General features: G+C 41.4%; 1 protein-coding gene and 1 non-coding gene across 7 annotated transcripts in view; one reads left to right on the top strand and one right to left on the bottom strand.

Moving 5' to 3' along the window:
- The window catches only part of Ankrd11 (ankyrin repeat domain containing 11), a 205,938-nt gene that overhangs the window by 99,138 nt on the left and 87,835 nt on the right, over nucleotides 1-18,965 (top strand). The gene's annotated exons all lie outside the window — the stretch shown is intronic.
- LOC131912180 (U6 spliceosomal RNA) lies at nucleotides 14,218-14,324 on the bottom strand. Its single transcript, XR_009379577.1, has one exon. It is a non-coding gene; the product is annotated as a U6 spliceosomal RNA (small nuclear RNA).

An 18,965-nucleotide genomic window follows, 5' to 3' on the forward strand; every position in this document is an offset into this window, starting at 1 on the left:
CTAACATTGTAATTTTTTGAGCCTTAAAATTTCTTCATCAACACTGAGCTAAGGGATATTGGGGATCTCCAACTTCTTTTCAGTAGGTCATCGTTTGACGGGTGCTTTAGCCAACCATTCAAACAAACTTTTGACACCTTTTTACCTGTATGAGCTTCTATATTAAACCTAGAATCTTCACTTTCTGAGCCCATATCAATAAACTCAGCCTGCTCTAATTTTATGTTCCTTCCCCCATTATCCCACACCCTTAAAATACATTCCCACACATATTCCCCAGACTTCTGCAGAAATGAATTAGCAAACTCATTAAGCTTATTAGTAGTATAGAACACCTCTTCAGGGACTACACTTTCTACCTCCCCTCTAGGACATGCTTTGCCTTAAGTCTGGTTATGAGTCTAGAGGCAACTATTGGTGGGTCCTGAGGGAGATCAGTATTGTCTTACCTGGCATTTCCTTCAGAGAAAGTCACTGCTGGTTTAGCAGACAATGATGGATTAATTTTCTCAAGTCAAAGGAGGAAAAGGCAATAATACTTCAGGGGGTGGGGGTGGGAGTATATCTTCTGCTGTGGGTGGACCCTTGAGAATTTTTAGGGTCCTTCCACACATCCCCATTCCATGTTACAGGATCCCATTCTATACCAATTAATGCCCTTTAACTGCCAACACCCTTTGAGGCTAGGACTTGAATTTTCTCTGTAATTCAACCAATCTTATGAGTGTTTCTATTTGATTTTCCACAACTTAAGCACCGTGGCTGCTGGAGAGAAGCTTCTCTTCCAGGGCATAGACAGAAACCTTTAAGAGTCTAAAGTTTCGACTGTTTATGGGCGCCTGAAACCAGTCAGTTTTATACTGATTTCTTTGTTGTCTTTCACCATATTCTGAGATGCTAGAGTTGGTTAATTTTATCATGAAGCACATTCTTTTCCTTTATCAATTTATCCAGAGATGCTAGGAGCAACCAACCAACACCATCATTTCCCTTATTTATCCACAGATTGTCAAATTTATATACAAAGTCACCAAATCCATTACCTCTCACAATTGGTGAATCAGGATAATCAGATGCATTTGTCTCGTTAAGTTTATAAAATAGTTCATACCATACCATGGGCTTTCAGTACTTTCTGAGTTTCCAGGAGAGGCTTCAGTAACTGTGAAGTGTTGGCAAATTTGAAAGCCTATTCTAGATACTTGAAAAATCTATCCTTATACATCTGTTGCTCTAGAACTACTTCTGGTACCAGGGTTGTCTAGAGGAAGAGAACTAACAAAATGAATTAATAATTAATGAATTAATATATGTTATAGGAAGATTGTATAATTATAAAAATGTGTGTATATCGCCATCCCCAGTCCCTTTCCCCATCCCCACACTCACAGAAATTCGTTTATTTGTTTTGATTTTATGTGTAAGCGTATTTATCCTGTGTGTATGTGCTTTCACCATGTGCATACCTGGTGTTTGATAAGGTCAGAAGAGGCCATTTGATCATCTGGAACCCCAGGTATTGACTGACTGCTGTGTGCTATTTAGGCACTGGGAGCCTAAGTTGGGTTCTTTGTAAGAACACCAAGGCCTTTTAATTTCTGATCCAGCTTTCCAGATGTACTTCCAATAAACATTGCCTTGTAGAACTGTGAGTATGCTCCTTGACTGGGGCTGGTTGTTAATGTCCAACGGGAGTCGTCCCCCCCCCCCTTTTTTTTTTTAATGTTGCACTCATAATGGCAGCATGATGATGGCTCAGGACTGCCTGAACCATTCAGTGTTTCGTGTTCAGAGTCTTTCTTCGTTTGGGATTTCAGTCACAGGTTTTCTGGGCTTTGGATTTGGTGCACTTTGGCTTTGTTGACTGTGTGGTCTTGTTGCACTTTGTAACATGTGTGGTAAGGACATTTTGAAACCTTTTCTTGTGGAAGTTGTAGTGTTTTTTAAAGGCGGTTTTTGAGACCTTTCCTGTTTTCGAGAGTATTTATCTTTAACCTGATGTTGCTGCTAATTGGTTGTTTGCAAGTTACTTTATATGTTGGTTTCTTACCTATGAAACAGGTTTATCTGCTTTTTCATTTGTCTGCCCCACCTATACTGAACCTTGCTGTTCTTTTTCTTTTTTGAGACCTGGTTTCTCTATGTTATAGGTCTAGCTGTCCTGGTACTCAGTTTGTAGACCAGGCTGGCCTCAATTTGTAGACCAGGCTGGCCTCGGCCTCATGAGTGCTGAAATTAAAGGCACCTGCCACCACTGCCCGGTGAACCTTGCTGTTCTTAAGCAGTAGGCTTCTCCAAGAAGTGTTGCTATCTGCTGTGTGAGTTCAGACTCATGTCCACAGACTAACTCCCTCAATATATCCAAGAAGGAGTCTCCACTTTAAGTGTCTTAATCTTAGCCTTGGTAACTGGTCTGATTTGTAGTCTTTGGTGTTTCATTATAGTTTTCTCAAAGTAGAAGTATAGATCTCTTTGTCAGTGCACATTCTTTGAAGCATTTCACCTGAAAAGTAAAAAAACATTCAAATGTTGTGTGGTTTGCATCCCTGCAAATACTAAATCAATGTCATTTTAAGGCACTTTGCCTTAGTGCCATCTGACTTGGTAGTGTTAGATCTTCCTGGGCGCTGCCCAGTGGCTTACATCAAAGAGGCTGGGGGGGGGGGTGTTGAGGCTGTATCACTTGCCCTGGAACATGGCTCACAGTTGAGAAGAAGAGTCTGCACATGGTGAAAAACCTCATGATGGGCACATTCCCCCCTACCCCCCCAAGACTGTCTTTCTTTGTTGCTCAGGCTAGTCTTAAACTTGATTTTTTTTTTTCCTTCCTTCTCCTAGATGTTACAATTAGAAATGTATGCTATCATGCTGGGCTGCTACATCCCTTTTTAACATGGTTCCTTCATTTGACACCTCTCACTTCTCTGGAGAACCTTGACACTTTACTCTTTGTCAGCCCTCTACTTCTTTCAGGCTAATGGTGTTTTATGCTCTCATATACTGCTAGGCCTGTTTGTTCCAAATAATTGTAAACTATAAACAAATAAGAACCAACATTTTGGCTCTTACTGGAAACTTGAGGGGGTGGTCTGTGGCAAAAAGTATTTGTGGTTATCTAGAACTGTTATTAGAGCTGGGAATGAGTAATGAATTCTGTCTTTTCATCCTATCAGAATCAGTTAAAATATTTGCCCAGTCTCAAATATCTTACTGTGTCTTACTTAGGTTAAGAGTTAATGTTTACAGCTGGCCATATGATGGTGCATGCTTGTAATTCTAGCACTTAAGAAGCAGAGGAAAGAGGATCAGGAGTTCACAGTCAGAGAACCAACCTCACCCCCTCCCTAACAAAGACAACACGCACAAAACACCAGTAGTTTATGGTTAAATATAAATTAATGCCTCCAATATAACCTCCGTCTTTCTGCAAAGAGCTGACTAAAGTAAAATGTAGGTATCTAGGCATTACTTTGTTATGTTGGAAGGGCAAATCTTTTGTGCAGTGAACCAAAGAGATCTCTTTTCTAAAAACTGTATTTACTCATTCACTACCTTAGAAAAATTAATGTTTGATTATTACTAAAAGTGTTTATGGGCTTTGAACAAAACAGTCATATCACAACTTGCATAAGCTGTCATATCACAACATTATAGTCTTAAGGGCTTAAGTTTATATCCCCCAATAGTCTGGAAACCAGATGTCCAAAAGCACCGTGTGGGACTTGGAATTCTAGGGTAATATGCTCTAGGTCTCTAGGTATTTTTTGAGATTCTGAAGGTTGGTAGCAGTCTTTGGTGTTCCTTGATTTATTTATAACTTCCTGTATCCCTCTCCAATCTCTGCATCTGTCTGTATTTGGCTTTCTCCTATCTGTATGCAAAATTTCTGTTGATAAGAAACCAGCCATACTGGGTTTAGAGTTTACTCTCATGATCTCATCTCTGTTTGAATTCACCTGCAAGGATCTGTTTCCAAATAGCCACATGCTAGATTTCCATTGGCTACATAGTTTGACTTGTCACACCAGCAAATAAAATGCAGTGTAAAAAAGAAAGGAGTCTTACTTCTCTATTTCTGTGGCAAAAGGCATCTTATAAAAAGAAGCATTTAATTTGGAGCTCACAGTTCCAGAGGGTTAGTCCATGTTGGGAAGCATGGCAGCAGGCAGGCATGGTATTGGAGCAGTAGCTGAGAGCTTACATTTGATCCACAAGTGGGGGGTGGGGAGTTGGGAGGTGGCCCACTAACTGGGAGTGGCTTGGGCATTTGAAACCTCAGACTACCCCTAGTGACACACCTGACCTCCTACAACAAAGCCACACATCCTAATTCTTCCCAAATAGTTCCACCAGCTGGGTACAAAACGTTCAAATACACGAGCCAATGGGAGCCATTCAGTTGGATTGCAAATGTGGCTCAGTTTATGGAGAGCTTGCTCAGCATGCACAAAGCCCTGAGTTCTATGCTTTGCTCCCCCACCCCAACCCCAAAGATAGAGGCAAGAAGATGAGTTTACAGATCAGCCTTGTTTTACATCACTAGTCTCAAACAAAACAAAGTGTTGTGATGTAGGCTCAGCAGGTAAAGGTGCCTGCTGTCAAGCCTGACAATAGACTGTGGTGGAAGGAAAAAAACTGATTTCTTAATGTTGTCCTCTGACCATCACATGTGTGCACATGCACAGTGGAGGCACACATGGAGGCACACACACAGGGAAGAGAGAGGGAAAAAAGAAAACATGTGTATTACCTCCCAAAAGAAATGAAACATTTAAATAAATTAGAAATTTTGAATATTTTACTTTTTATTAAACAAGGATTACATTGTATGTGAAGGTTTATATTTTGCATTTTCCTGGGACTATTGATGTATCACACTGTGCCCCTAATCTGTATTTTTGTTTTCCGATGCCAGGGATAGAACACAGGAACTTGCACAGATGAGACAAATGTTCCATTACTTAGCTACATACACCCCAGGCCCACATGTTATTAATACTGATTTGGGGGGGGGAGTTATGTCTCACCACGTAGCTCATGCTAATCTTGAACTTTTGCTTTAGCCTCCTGAGTGCTGGAATTACAGGAGTGCTTTAGTGCCCCCAGCTGCTCAAATATGGTGATCATTGTCTATAGAGAGTTATAAAATAACTAATAAATCTTGTTTGTTACGGCATTTTGTAGAGTAGGAAACGTATTCACTTGTCATTGGGCATCATTTTTTAGTTTAGAATATGATTAGGTTGTTGAAGTCAGTGCTGGGGTTGAGAAGGTTTTTTTGTTTTTTGTTTTTTGGTTTTTTTGGTAGTGAACCTTAGGGGTTAGGGATCCAATCATAAATACTGGTATGGTGAGAGTACAAGGGTGTCCCAAGATGGGGGTATGGGTGGTATGTTGAAACTGGATTGCAAGATGATGGGGAAATCAAGTCTTGAGGAACTGGTGCTTTAGATGACCAGATGCTGTTTTGTTATGTAAACAGAACGGTGGGACAAAATGAACTGTTTTTCATTGCCTTCAGGCGTTGGCCTAATGTAGTGATTCTTGTGGATTTAAACTCTGCCCTAGATATACTTTGTATAGTGGCTGAATGACCACTTAAATTTTCTTTTTCTCTTTCTTTCTTTCTTTCTTTCTTTCTTTCTTTCTTTCTTTCTTTCTTCCTTCCTTCCTTCCTTCCTTCCTTCCTTCCTTCCTTCCTTCCTTCCTTCCTTCCTTCCTTCCCTCCCTCCCTCCCTCCCTCCCTCCCTCCTCCCCTCCCCTCCCCTCCCCTCCCCTCCCCTCCCCTCCCCTCCCCCTCACTCTTTTTCATTTTTTGAGACAGGGTTTCTCTGTGTAGTTTTGGTGCCTGTCCTGGAACTCGCTCTGTAGACCAGGCTGGCCTTGAACTCACAAGAGATTCGCCTGCCTCTGCTTCCCAAGTGCTGGGATTAAAGGCGTGCGCCACCGCTGCCCGGCTACTTAAATTTTTTAAAATATTACATTTATTTTATGTGTATGTATGTGCACCATGTTTATGCCAGCTGCCTGTAGAGTTCAGAAGAGGGTGTTAGAACTGGGAGTTACAGATGCTTGCAAACCCCACCATATAGGTGCTAGGGACCAAACCTGGGGGGGGGCTCTGTAAGAACAAGTGCTTTTTAACTGCTGAACTCTATAGCCCCCAGGACAACCACTTTTTAAAACCTAAACTATGCCTGGAGATACAGCCTTGTGATAGCAATTGTCACCAGGTGTTAGGCCCTGGGTTTTAACCCTATCACTTAAAAAAGAAATGTTTATTTTAAAAATAAAATGACTTAAGGTTTCCAGAAGAAGTGAGCATAAAGGACAAAGTTACACACACAGCCTCCGCATATCATTGTTGTGCACCAGAGTAGTCCATCTGTTACCACCAAGGAATGCTCACAACCCATGATTATAGCAGAGTTCAGGCTTTACTTTACACAAGGACTCACTCTGGGCTCTGTGTTTTCTATGGATTTGACAAAACATAATGACATATACATCTACCTTTACAGCAGTGGTCCTCAACCTGTGGGGTGAAACCCCTGTGCAGTTGTTGGACAAACCTTTTAGAGGGGTCACCTAAGAGTATCAAGAAAGAGATACTTAAATTATGGTTCATAACAGTAACAAAATTACAGTTATGAACTAGCAACAAAAATAATTTTATGGTTAGAGGTTACCACAACATGAGGGACTATATTTAAGGTTGCAACATTAGGAAGATTGAGAGCCACTGCTTTATAGTATCATTCATACAGACCAGTTTTACTGCTATAAATACCATTCATGTTCTGTTTGACCCTGTCTCTGTGACCCCTGGACAGCTGTGGACCAATTTTACCTTGCAGTATGTCTTGAATTAGAATCCTGCAGCATGTTACCACCACCCTTCTTCTTCTCTTCTCCCCTTCTCCTTTTCTCCTCTTCTCATCTCCTTCTCTCCTCCCCCCCCCCCACTCCCCTCTACCTACCAGAGAGAGAGACAGACAGACAGACAGACAGACAGGGTTTCTACATAGTCTTGCCTGACCTGGAACTCACTAAGTAGATCAGGTTGGCCTAGAACTCTCTGACTTGTCTCTGCCTCCATAGTCATGGGATTAAAGGTGTGTACCACTATGCCTGACCTGCTTGTTACCTTTTTCTGATGGACTAATAGGCATTTAAGAATCGCCCATGTCTCTATGTGGTATCAGAGTTAAATTCCTTTTAACAATGATATTCCACTATATAGATACACTACCAACCTGCTACAGGTCTCTTTGTTCACATTTGGCTTCTTGACCCTTTTTTGGGGTTGCGGGGAGGTTCGAGACAGGGTTTCTCTGTGTAGTTTTGGTGCCTACTAGTTTGGATCTCACTCTGTAGACCAGGCAGGCCTCGAACTCATAGAAATCCGCCTGGTTCTGCTTCCCAAGTGCTGGGATCAAAGGCGTGTGCCACACCGCCCAGCTTCTTGACCTTTTTAAAACACTGTACATTTGTTCATAGATGAGACCAAGGTGGAGATGGTGTCTCTGAGGGTTTGGAACTCTGGTCCGGATAGAGTGTGAAGTTCCTGCTGCAGAGCCCTGAGTCCAGATGCACAGCCAGCTGAGTAATATGTGTGCGCGTGCGCATTCTCAGGTTGGGCTCCTTGCTTGTGACACCTTTCTTTGTCAGAAATTAGCAATATCTCACTTGGGTTTATATCATCAATAGTATATTGGTAGCATCACTGAATTTGTCCAGCATGTTTGAGTGTGCGTGTGTGTGTCTGTGTGTATGTCTGTATACATGCGTATGTACTAATGACCTTCTGAATACTGGTATTACAAGTATATGCTACCTTACCTTGCTCATTTCTGGTCATTTGTGATAGATGGATACTATACACAGATCTATAACAGTACACAATTGATGTGTAAAAGTTAGGTTGTAATTTGAAGTTACTATAATCCCATATAGAGTTTGGCCCTTGGATGAATTCTTGTGTCTTTGACCAGTTGGCAGAGACTTAGAGCAAGTTGCTCCCCCTAGTCTAGTATTATTCTTAAGACCTCCAATCCTTTGTATAAGCCCCCCCCCCCCCCCCCCAGGACATGAGAAGATAGGAAATAGTGCCTTTTTGCTGTCTCTAAGGCCAGTTCTGCATGTGCCTTGCCAGGTATGAGGAGGTCCCTGCCATCCCTGCTCATGTTGAGGCCAGTGGGGTACCCTCTGTTGGTCTTACACACCTCTTAGTAAGAGTATATAAAAAGTTCATAAAAATTGTGTACTAATTTCATCTACAAACAGTTACAGTAAACCATTCATTGCCTGTTATACATAAGTAGAGCATTTATATTTAAAATAATTTTGCAAACAAAAAGTTAGTGATTAGAGATCTATTGTCTTAAAATTTTACAAATCCCATAATGTGTGGAATTTGGGATTACTAGAAGACTACTGTATTGTCACATCAGCTTTTGAGGTCAGTTTTGTTTGGAGTATACCAAAAAAAGTACAATCGAAGAGTATTTTGAGTATAATTTTGGAAGTTTTCTGACAGATGTTGGTTCCCTGCTTGCATTTCAGGATTTCTCTTCTGGGTCTTACATGATGAGTATGGGTTTTGTTGTTGTATGTGGGTGTTTAGTTTGGGTTTGGTTTTTATTAGCCTTTTTTTTTTTTTCCTTTTCTTTTTCTCTGTATAGTAGGTCTAGCTGTCCTGAAACTCACAGAAATCCACATGACTCTGCCCCCCTAAAGGTATGTATCATGGATTGATACACATGGATCTTTCATCCTGTGCAGCACAGTGGTCTTATGGAATGAGGTTAGCAGAGTCAGTCACATATCCAGATGTTGCTGTACTATTTTTCTTTCTTGAGGGGGGCGGTGAGTGGCTATCCCAGAAAAGTACCAGATGCTGCCTGTCCATTGTGGATGGTTTCCTAAACTCATTTTTTCCCAAAAGCTTTCATTTGAGTACATTAGACTGGCTGAGGGTTTCTGGAAGTAGTCATTTCCTGTTTGTTTTCCAGAAAGTCTCTACCAGTCCATATGCTCCAACAAATGAAATTTCTACGCAGCCACTCTTTGATGGAAGTAGAGTATTTCCTGTGGGGAAAAAAAGGTCCTGCCAAAGTGATCCATGCATGTCAGGCAGTGTAGGTATCCTGTAAGACATCTGTAGAGAGATTTTTGTGCATTCAGAAAAGACGCTGGTTTCATCCTCTCCCTTCTCTTCTCTCTCTCCTTCTCTTCCTCTTTTCTTCCCTTCTCCCTTGTTTTCAGTGGGTCTTTTTATGCAGTTTGGGCTGCTATCAAATTGGCTATCTTTCAGTGGATCGGATTATCTGTTTAGGTATCACCCCAGTAAATGTCTGTATTGTTAATAAAAATTTCTCAAACTTGTAGATTCTCTGGATGAACTTGGAAGGCTCCCTAAGGGTCCTTGGACCCACATTTTGAAGACAGTTGTATTGAGTTGCTCAGTCTGTATGCTTGTTGACAATCTTGTAAAAATTCCACACCCAGGTTATCCAGATGGGCTCAGCAGGTAAGGAAGGCTCTTGCCACCAAGTCTGAAGACCGAAGGTCAATTCCCCAAACCCACATGGTAGAAGTTCAGTGCTAATACTCAGAAGTTGTCCTCTAATCTCCACAGGTGTGCACCATGGCTTGTGTGTTCACACAAACTTATTAATAAAAAGTTCATGCCTTTATGAGAATCTATATGTGTTAACCTCTCTAGTGTATTTGCTTATCAGTGTGTGCAGCTTCAGCAGGCTCTCCATGCTGTGGGCCTCTGGTAGAGTTATCCCCTAGTAGTCTTCTGGTAGAACTGGTTTGTTTTTCAGTGTTCAGAGACTGACTATACATGTCCTCAATTGTGTATTGACACTATAGTTACCTTTTCCTTCCTTCCTTCCTCCCTCCCTCCCTCCCTCCCTCCCTCCCTCCCATCCATCCATCCATCCATCTTGGTTTTGTTGCATACCAGTAGTAGACAGTGTCTCTGCAGTGTAGGGACTGTTCTTTTTTAAAATGAACTCTTCTCCCAGGACTATGGAGTCCATTCTGCTGACATCCCATAGCCCTTCTCTATGTCTCATCCAGTTTTCTTTGCTCACATAATTCTTCCCGTTTAGAAGATGCTTCAAAACAACTGCACTTCATTTTGTAGACTAGTGTTGGTATCCACTCGTGGCTTATTCTAGGTATTGCCCTATAGCTTAGTCTGGCATTTGTTTTAGTAATTTGTTTTGTCAAAAATTTCAGATAAAAATATTATCTAGATTTTAGTGTCTTAAAATGTAATGTTGCACATTTGCTGGCTTAGAGATTTTTTTTTTTAAACTTAGGTTATTTTATATACATAGGTCTTGGAGAAATGAGGTCACATGAGTTTCTCTTCTTCTGACCTATGTGGGGACTTGAGACTTTCCAAAGGTTCTGGATGGAACCTGTTGACATTAACTCAAAAGAACTATGGGCTTTAAAATATAGCCTAGTGGATTCAAGAAATGGCTCAGCCGTTTAGAGCACCTTACTGCTTTTGCAGAGGAACTAGTTTGGATTCTCAGCACCCACATGGTGGCTCAGAACCATCTGTAACTCCAGTTCCAGGGGATCAAATACCCTCTTCTGACCACCTTGGCACCAGGCACACCTGTGGTGCATATACACATGTGCAGGCAAAATGTTCATGACATAAAATAATGAATTTTGAAAAAATAGCTCAGGAAACTTATGTTGAACTCTTTTGGCCATGTATTATGTGAAAATAATGTACAATGTTATTTAAGCTTATTGTATATATAAGTGTTTTATTGTCAAGTATGACTGCCATAAATGAACTTGGTCTTTTCGGGCTTAATGTGACAAGAGGGAAAAAACATTTAATTCCTGTGTAAGAGTTGGCTTTTAATATATTAAAGAGATATGTTAAGATTTCTGAGAGCTGTGTCAGACTTGGAGGATACCAGGGATTCACACCCCCCTCCCCCCCCACCCCCCCACCCCCTCAACCCCCCAACCCACCCGTGACAGCTGAGTCCAATGTGGGATTGTAGTCTTTTTGTTTTGTTTTTATTTTTGAGACAGGGTTTCTCTGTGTAGCCCTGACTGTCCTGGAACTTGCTCTATGGACTAGGCTGACCTCAAACTCAGAGATCTGCTTGCCCCTGCCTTCTGAGTGCTGGAAATAAAGGTTTAAAATAAAGCGGGTGTCATTAAAGAACAGAGAACAGGTCAGAGAGCTCCTGCTGTGTGCATTCAACACTCCCCCTCCCCCTCTATATTGACCCTTTGATTTATTTGGATTAAATGGTACTGTCGCTGCAAAGTAGCCTTCCTCTAGTCTTACTTTGCACGAAGGTTACTGTTTGGTGAAATCTCTAAAAAGGTGCCATGTAGTATTCCTGTGTATTGTCAATGTGGTTGGGAGCTAATTCATCAAAAGCTGTGGTTCAGGAACCCTTTTTCTTTTTTCTTTTTTGTTTCTGTGTAGCCTAGGCATACTTCAAATTCGGAATTTTCCAGCTCTACCCACAGTGCTGGGATCACAGACATAGCTACTGGAATACACTGGTTTTATTTTATTTCTTTTTTTACTTCTCAGGATTAATTATTAGTCTCTACTACAAGAATTTTCTTTGTGAAATTTTGTGGGGACATACCTTTTGAAGTTTACTTATTCCTATCATAATGGTAATTTTTGTTTGTTTTTTCGAGACAGGGTTTCTTTGTGTAGCCCTGGCTGTCCTGGAACTCACTCTGTAGTGTAGGCTGGCCTTGAACTCCAGAGAGTCACCTGCATTTTGCGCCCCCCCCCCCCCCCCCAAATGATGGGATAAAGTCATGTAGCACCACTGCCTGGCTGGTGATTCTTTCTATGGATGTAGCTTAGCAGGAAGACCACTAGCCTGGCATACCAGAGGCCCTGGGTTTAATTCATAGCACTGCCTGAAATGGGGTGATGGAGGCATATAGACGTGTAATGTAATCCCAGGCACTCTAGAGGTGGAAAATGGAGGATCAGAACTTCAGTTTTAATCCTTGGCCTCAGTCAATTTGAGACCCACCAGGGCTACAAAGAGACCCTGTCTCAGAACAACAAAAGAAGGAATAAAGTTAGATAATGGTTATTCTCATTTTTTAAAAATCTGTTTCCTCCCATTTGTAAGCATTTATCATCTGTGATGTGCAAAGTGCTGCATACAGTTCTGTTAGGTATCTTCAATAAAGGACAAGAGGTCTATTTAGAATGCCTCCTACTTGGTATCATGGGGATGTTGCCTCTCTTTTAATCCTTGGAGATCCCCTGAGGTAAGCATCACCATGCTTCATCAGGAAGAGAAAACACAAGTTTAGTAGGGAACTTCTCAAAGTTCGGAAGATACATATTCTGCCCTCCAGATATGTAGATATAACAATAATGTATCAACTTCCCTGAGTCAGTCAAGGCTCTCATAGGAGGAGGTGTAGGATGAGGAACAGATCTGGGCCTGTGGAAGGCTCCACCAATGAGTAGCGCCTGGGTGGATTTTGTATTGTTTATTATAGGTAAAGTTTGAAGAAATAGCCATAGAATAGAAAAGGAATTTTGGGTTAAGGAAATAGAGGACTGACTGAAGGTTGTTGACTGGATTGCCTTAGATGCAGATTAGCTCATAAGGATGGCATTATTAGCAGCTAATCCTCCAGCTTCAGGTAGGGCGGGTGTGGTTCTGACCTGCCTGTAGTAAGTGCTCCCAAACCTCATCATGGAGCTTCATGGAGGATGACAATCACACTTCCACTTCTTACTCAGTGTAGAAAAAACATGAAAAAGAGACAAATCTACCTAAAAATTCTATTGTCTGAGTAGTGCACCTCAGTGTGTTATTCTTCAGATACCAGCAATTTCTGTCTTTACTGATTTTCTTTTCTTGTCATCTTTATTTAAAGTGAATTAGCTTAAAAATTCCCCCTCTGGACCCAGGTTCAATTCCCAGCACCCTCATGGCAGCTCACAACTGTCTGTAGCTACAGTTCCAGTGGCCCCAACACCCTTACACAGGCAAAACAACAATGCACAACGAATGACTGAACAAATATAAAACCCTTCCCTCTGACATACTTCCCCTTTGACTGGGCATGTCTATACCTATATGTGTGGACATACACCTGTGTGTGTCTCCCTTTTACTGAGATAATTGGTGTGTCTATGTAATAAGTAAACATAGTGGTTTGGGTTGTATTCACAGTGCCGTGAAAGGTTTCCCATTGCTTTTGCATTTGGAAGATGTTCTGTGAATATTTCCCCTCAGGACTCCACATATTCTGTTCCCCAATCTTTGCGCTTACACTATTTCCCAAGGGGACCTGTTTCTAACCCTGATTCCTCTCTGCCTGGCTTCATCCTCTAGCTTCTCTTAAGGTGTGCCCCCCCCCAAAAAAAAAAAAGCTGTATGCTTTTTTTCAGTCCCTGACATGTTCAGTTCATAGTTTTCATAAAAATACGAAAACTACCTGGCTTTTTATTTCCACTACTTCCTTTTATCCTGCCTTCACTCTCCATATAATGTTGTAATACTAGAGCTGTCTCCTCAGTGTGCAGTTTAGAGGGGTGATGTGCTGTTGCTTTGAGCCCAGTGATCCTTCCTGAGTGTTCATCTCTCTGACAGAGCCAGTGTTTTGTTCATCTCACAGTGTCATTTTTCATCTCTGAGGTTCATTTCAGTCTATTTTTTTCTTCATATCTTTTTATGTTTCTAGTTATGTTTTGAATATGGGTATGGAATTATAGTGTTCAAAATCACATCTACTAATTTTGACATTTGTGTCAGTTCTAGACTTTTCACACCCCACCTCCCTTAGAGGTTTGTTTGTTTGTATATGTGTCTCCACCCTCCACCCCACCCCCCTCCCAGACTAGAGTTTCTCACTCTGTAGCCCAGGCTGGCCTCAAACTCACAGAGATCCACCTGCCTCTGCCTCCCGGGTGCTGGGATTAAAGATGTGGGCTGTACTGTTTTGTTTTTGTTTAAAAATACCTGGTAATTTGTAAAAATATACTTTCTATTTCTGAAAAACATAGATTTAGAGAAAAAATGCATAAATAGCAGAATTCTTACATAATTCTCATCTATCTTTCTGTAATTGCTACCATCTTATATGCTACCTTGGTCTGAACTAAGGAACCAGCATTGACACATTAGTGTTAACTGTAACTTTTTATTTTTTTGTTTTTTTTTTCAAAAAAATATGGAACGCTTCACGAATTTGCGTGTCATCCTTGCACAGAGGCCATGCTAATCTTCTCTGTATCATTCCAGTTTTAGAATATGTGTTGCTAAGGCGAGCACAACTGTAATTTTTTAGATCTCAGGCTTTACCTAATGCCCCCTTTCTGCCATAGGACCACATCTGGCATACTTCATCACATTTATTTCTTCCTTTGTAATGCCCCCCTCCCTTCTTACTATGGACCTGCTAATCTCTGAGGTTCAATTTTTGTATCTTAGTAGGGTGTGGAGGTGGGTGTATTGTTCTGATTTCAGTTCTATTTTGATACCTAGGTGACTGCTTGACTCATTATCTTGATCTTATTGGCTCAGAATAACCTCACAGCAAGTGACTGCTTTCATAGAAGAGGAAAATATGTTCCCTGACAAGTCTAGCTTCTTTTCAAGGGATGTTTGGACCTGTGTTCCCCATAAATAGAAACAGCCTTGAGCTCTGTAGTCCTGTTGTGGATGACACCTTGGGCCTCACAGACAAACTGGGTTTTGTTGAGCCAGAATGAGGCTTGTAGGAAGACTGCTAGAAAGGTTTTCTTTCCAATGTGTACTTTCTCTTAGGATAAGAGTTTGAAGTCTGGGGTAAGCCTTAGAGAACATTATTCATATTCTCATTCTCTCTCTCTCTCTCTCTCTCTCTCTCTCTCTCTCTCTCTGTTTTTTGAGACAGGGTTTCTCTGTGTAGCTTTGGTCCCTGTCCTGAATCTCGTTCTGTAGACCAGGCTGGTCTCGAACTCAACAGAGATCCACCTGCCTCTGCCTCCCAAGTGCTGGGATTAAAGACACGAGCCACCACCGCCTGGCTCATTATTCTCTTTTATGAGGGTAATTGAGGGTGAAAATGGAGGAGTCCTTTGAAAAGGGATATTTTAGATTTCTGTATGTTCTATTCTCTTGTGAGGTTGACTTCGGTGAGTGCTGAGTAGACACTATGAAGAGTCTCTGAGGACTCTAGTAAATGGAGTGGATTGAGGAGATGTCTGTTTTGACCTTAGTAGAAGCTGCTTGAGGAAGGGACCATGGAGGCTGTTCTCTGGGTCCCAGACCTGTTGTCCACCTGGTACTATTTGGCTTTAATCCCTGGTGCTTCCTACCTTGTGTACCTGAACTCTATACTGTACTGTAGTCTCAGACCTCCCTGACCTTCCTGGCTGTGCTTGTTCTTTCTGACCTGCTGAATTGTTCTTTCTGACCTGCTGAATTCACCTTCTTTGTCTGCAGATATATATTGAACAAATGGTGACAAACAGAGCTAGCCTATTTGAATAGTGGTTACAGCATGGTGGTAGGATTCATCTACAGAGCTTGTGCAAGTCATTTCTCCATGTGTTCCCTCTGCAAGTAGGCAGAAAGAGGCTGGCCTCAAACTCAGAGATGCCTGCTTCCTTGTTTCCCAAGTGCTGGGGTAAAGGTTTGTTCTGCTGTGCTTGGCCTTGACTAGCTTTTTTTGTTGTTGAGTTAGGTCTGACTTGTCATACTGAAGCTCTTTGCACAGTAGCCCTAAGTGTGTGAGTGCTGCATTCAGAGTGTCTCTCCCCTACACTCCTTGTACCTTTTTCCAATGCTAGATCTGAAGCCAGGCTAGGCAAGTAAACTCTACCACTGAGCCATTACTCACTTCCTTTTTGGGTTGTTTGTTACCTTTAAGTCTTGAGCAGCAGGACCTCTTAAAAATCTCCTGGGAAGCATATGTGCATGTTCTGTTCCATGGCTTCAGTTGTCCCTATGTTTTTAAAAAAGCCTCAGGAATGTATTGTTAGGTGTGTAGGTTTCATAATCTTTGAGTTTATACCTTCTGCGAACCCTAGCCCTAGTGATTGATAGTCATGTAGCCAGACTATGTCAGCTTATTGAGACTTGTTCTCCTTACATTGCTTTTCCTTCTGGGAAAGCAAGCATTTGTCAGGCTCCACATTTTCTAGATGTCCTGCAGATTGCATGTCTCCCCTTGGTTTTTGTCTTTCGTCAAAGATTTGTTTGATCTTATTGCAAAGATACAGACTTCATAGGCCAGGCACCTCCCTCTGTTGTACAATGTGATGCCTACAGCTCCTCGTGGGGACCTGTTGCCATTCTCTTATTGTTGTAGCTGTGCTTCTCTGAGTTGTATTCTAGAATGCCTCATTTCCAGAACAACTGAAGCCTCGTGAGTACTAAGGATCAAAGGAGTTAAAAATGACATCATTGTTTTGCAAGAGAGTATGTGTAAGAAATAATAGCTTTCCGCAGTGAATTTCTTAGTAGAGGCAGAAGCTTTATATATACTCATTTGGGTTTGAATAGAAACCTTAGTGGTTTGGAGACACAAAAAACTGTGTTATGCAAATGGTAAATTTCTATAGAATGTTGTTTCTAAGAGTTCATTATTTAACTGTTTTTAGATTAACCATATTTCCTGGGAAATTACTGAGTGTATTCTTCTTGGAAAAAATTAGAACATTAAAGATGCAGCTTGTGTTTCCCTCTGCTATCCGTATGGATTGTGTTTCCCATATCCATCCCGACTCCAATCACCTCGTATAGCACCTTTATATGGATTAGATAGGTCCAGATTTTTGTTAGCTGGTATTTTAAATTTCCTCTAGTTTTGTGTCTTGTTTGAGTGTCAACTATTCAGTTGGATAGAGTCCAGTTTTATTAACAAGACATACATTCTCTATAACATCTTGAGTAAAAGTAGTAAAATATGATATACAAACAAAGGAATGCAGTTATGTAAATCTTTATTTACAAAACCAGATGGTGGGGTTGGAGTGATGGCGCAGTGGTTAAGAACACTTTTTCTGTTTCCAGTACCCACCATGGTGTGGATCATAACCATCTGTGGGTTCAATGCTGCCTTCTGACCTCCTCTGGCATCAGGCACCATGTGGTGCATACACATACATGCAGGCAAAGCATAAAATGTTAATGCTTAACTTTATGTGTACATAAAATAGCATTTTATGCTTTGCCTGCATGTGTGTGTATGCCTTTAATCCCAGCACTTGGGAGGCAGAGCCAGGCGGATCTCTGAGTTCAAGGCCAACCTGAACAAGATCCAGGACAGGAACCAAAACTACACAGAGAAACCCTGTCTCGAAAAACAAAACAAAAAAGTTAGGTAAATCTTTTTAAAAAATGATATAGATTGCTGACCCCTTCTCGCCTTATATGTGAAGAGAACTGCAAAGATCCGTAAGCAGAAAATTTAGTGGATTTCTATTAAAGCAGTCCAGTATTAATGTAGTTCTTGTTTTAAATAATGTCATGAATAAGTTATTTAGAATTTTTCTTTGGCAGCACCTGTTTTTCTTGCAATTCACTTACACTTAAGTATTTCCCCAATTCTTATTTGGAGGAATCTGGATAAAAGACTTCTAACAACCTGACTGTTTCCAAAGCAAGAGAACTCAAGAGAATGTTGACAGTGAAGGAGGGCATGCACTAGTAATAGTAAGTAGGACAGAGGAGGTGGAGACAGGAAGTAGGTGTATTTGAGAGGTGGTAGCAGAAAGGCTGAGAAAGTAACAGTGTGATAGATCTGGTAAGGAAGTAAGGCCATATCTTGGTTCCTAGTAGAGAAAGGCAGGAATAGGCCCCATCTTGACATTTTTCTGCCATAGGATGAGGAGATGGAGTCTTAGGGGGAAAAAATGAGCACTTCTTTTGTTGATGAATTTAAAGACGGAGATGAAGCTGACTTATCCTGCATGACAGCCTCACTCTGATACTGTAGCATGCATTATTTGTCTAGACTCAGATTCCCTTGTTGTGTCTTGGAGGTTAGTTTTTGAGACCGATTCTATCGCAGCAACTCTAATCATAAGTGACTTTTAGCAGTCACTCAGGCCAGCCTCACAATCCGCACATGTCATACATGTTACATGGTTACTGGGGTAGTATTGGGTAGCTTCAAAAGCTGTATGAGTGAGTGTGCTCATAACAAGGCTGTGTTCTCAGGACATTCCCATGGTCTTGGCTATACAGTGTTATGTCACACAGGCTTGATTTTGTGAAACAAAGCGGCTGATGGGCATGGATGGAGAAAATAACTTGATGTCCATCTTGTCTCTTGTTCATATTTTCTCTCTCAAATAGTTGGTTTCTAGTAACCCTGAAGCTATAGTTAACTTTATCCCTTCAAACACCTGCTCTGCAGAACTCCTCCTCTCCCCTCTACTCCCCTCCCCTTCCCTGCTCTTACCTGACCTGACCTGACTTGACCTGTCGCCAGGGTCTTGTTATGCAGCCCAGGTTGGACTGGAACTCAGCAGTCACCCTGAGTGTGGGGTCTGAGGCGTGCACCATGATGCCTGAGAGTCTCACTTTTGCAGTGGACAGGGCAGCTCTGGTCTCTGGGAGCTGTTGCTGTGCACTGTAGTATCAGTGCTGGGGTTAGACCACACAGTTAGATGGTTATGACAATGCTTATATTATTACAAGTTCTTTAACTTATTTACTGTTGTTGGAATTGACCTTCTTGAAGGGACAGTAACATGGAACTATGAGGGATAAACTAGTCCAGCCTCCAGTGTTGCTTCGGTTGGTATTGTCATCAAGGCAACCCCCTAGTTATTTTAGAAATCTGTTTTGTTGTTCAGTACCATTATTAAAGTGTCTCACGATCTTGAGAAAGTTACTGAACTTGGTTGTGTGGCATGATCTTTCAAGACTTTTCCATTACTTTCATTCTTAGAGGGTCATTTTCTAAAAAGGGTTTTAGAT

Source organism: Peromyscus eremicus, chromosome 5 (assembly GCF_949786415.1).
Source record: "Peromyscus eremicus chromosome 5, PerEre_H2_v1, whole genome shotgun sequence".
Lineage (NCBI taxonomy): Eukaryota > Metazoa > Chordata > Mammalia > Rodentia > Cricetidae > Peromyscus > Peromyscus eremicus.